General features: G+C 36.8%; 1 pseudogene; it reads left to right on the top strand.

Annotated features, from left to right (window-relative positions):
- Positions 1-910: 910 nt before the first annotated feature.
- Positions 911-2198, top strand: LOC107783117 (uncharacterized; annotated as a pseudogene).
- Positions 2199-2437: the final 239 nt, after the last annotated feature.

Here is a 2437-nt window from a genome sequence, read left to right as displayed (position 1 = left end):
ACCCAAGAATAACGCGAATACCATTAAATAGTAATAACTGATATATAATGACATTTATGTGATTAAATGCAAGTGAGATAACCAAAAAAGGATGAGATTCTTTCATATTCCTCCTGACAATGATAAATGATTGATGAGCATTTGAATATTCGGATTCTCCTTCGACTGTGGAAGAAAAGCCAGATACAAATCCGAAGAAAAAGTGTATTTTGTATGTATGTTATAAAGCAAGAATCTTCAGAGAATGTCAATGTGTTGTGTTTTACAATAAGTGTCCAATTCCCCCTATAGCTACATATCTTTCTACTTATAAAGGCACATGGGCCACAAAGTCCTAATAGTTCAGATGGAGGAATATCCCCTAGAATACTCTCTATAATATCTTATCTCTAAAACTAGCCGTTACTGTCCTTTTAAAAGGAGTGTTCGTCCTCGTCCCTCTACTGAATCAACTCGACCTCGTCTTCGTCCTTCGTCAAATCACTTCGACCTCATTTTCGTCCTTTGTTGAAAATACATCGATGATGTGTGACAGCCTTCGAAAGTTCTCTTAATGTTTACTTGGCCCACACATAACTAGGATAATTTTTAGCCCATACAAGGCTCTTAAGTCATCCTCTCAAAGAGAAAACGTTTCGGCCAGGGTTAGCGATATTGTTATTCATTCTAGTGAATCTTCAAAATATTTCTTAAAACAGATTAATAAAAAATAAAAGCAAGAAACAAAAGGTTAAAAAGGGAGCAAACCATCGGCAAGTTGCCGTACCTACATAACCTCTGCTTACCGCCCAGCCGGTGGTAATTTTCCGGCGAAGCTCAAGCATAAGTTGGTCTCTGTAAAAAATTTAGTTCAAGGTACACTTATGTAGCTGTTTTTGGTGATTCTTCTTGCATCTATTTTGCTTGATAGATGGCCTTAAAACTTATCCAAAGAGGAACTCATGAAGCTGAAAACCCAATTGAAGTGTCTCTTAGAGAAGCTTTTGAGCTTCTTAAACCCCCATATTCCTTAAAAGTCCTTACACAAGACTAATAGTAAAAAATTAATAAATCTTTAATCTTTGGCATTTTATCCCAACCCCATTTGGCTAAAGTTCATATTAAGCACCTACATGCAATTATTACTGATGGGTATGGTTTCTTTACTTGTATTCTTGTCAATATTGTTGATGAATTGTATTCAAAGTTGCTTGACATAGTGAAAATTCAGCTTATATGGGTTACTAAAGAAATTTTAAATGTATTAGTTATAGGTTTTGATAAATTGCTAGTGGCTATTTTAAGGCAAATTGTTGGCAGAGATTTTAGTGAGGGCAATTTGTGGTTGTATTTGGAGATGGTTACTTTGTTTTTAGCCAATTGGGATTATTAATTAGAGGAATAACCATTGGTTTTGAATAAGGGGTTGTATGTGTTCCTTCGGTTATTGGCCGATCATTATAGGGTACCAAGTAATGCAATGATGGACGCATTGAAGAGAATGGAGGTTGAATTCTGTGTTCGACTTTTGAGGGAACACTTTCCTTTGTGTTTGAAGATAGGGATGGACTTAATTAGGCTTTTGCAAGACTTGGTTCATATACCTGAGTTTAAATCCATATGGAAAGACTTGTTATTGAATCCAAGACAGTTTAGGGCGGACGGATTTGAAGATATCTCACAAATTTACCGCATAAGAACTCTAAGTTTGTACTTTTTGCTTCGAACAACTCCTGAAATGGAAACCAAATTGAGGTTTTTGCTTACACATGTCAAGTTGGGTAGTCGAAAGAGGTACCAGGTTTTGTTTGCTAAGAAGTTCCTTAGAGTACCCCGAGAGAGAAACTATTTTAACTGACATTGTTAGGTTTATATGCTGTTCAGTTCGTCCATCCAGTGAAATTATGCAACCAGACATCTTACCCAGATGGGCTGTGATTGGTTGGCTATTGAAGTCGTGCAGGAAGAGTTATATCGAAGCAAATATAAAGCTTGCATTGTTTTATGATTGGCTTTTCTTTGATGAAACCACTGATAGTGTAATGAACATTGAACCTGCAATTCTTTTAATGGTGAACTCTATACCAAAGTATATTGAAGTCACCCATACTCTTCTTGAGTTCCTACTAATTGTGGTTGACAACTATTATATTTGTCGCACCCCTTTTTCTCGCGAAATCGGGTTTCGGCGTGTGACAACCCTTTTTGATAGGAGATAGAGTGTTAAAAGAAGAATAGTCACCACCTAATCATGTTTAAGGTGCATTAGGGCACCTATTATGCAGATAACTCTGATTGACAAGCCAACGCCACCAAAGATCGGGTAAGGGCTCAAATTACCTCAAAGAGAAGGTATTAGGCACTCTTCGAGGTCCACAACTGTGGGTCCCGGCTACACTTAAGACAATGTGGATTATAATTAGGCAAGATGATTAAATAAACAAAGAGAATAAAAGGT

The sequence above is a fragment of the Nicotiana tabacum genome, chromosome 23, assembly GCF_000715075.1.
Source record: "Nicotiana tabacum cultivar K326 chromosome 23, ASM71507v2, whole genome shotgun sequence".
Classification (NCBI taxonomy): Eukaryota; Viridiplantae; Streptophyta; class Magnoliopsida; order Solanales; family Solanaceae; genus Nicotiana; species Nicotiana tabacum.
Note: the sequence above shows the minus strand (reverse complement) of the source record. Positions and strands in the feature narration are given on the sequence as shown.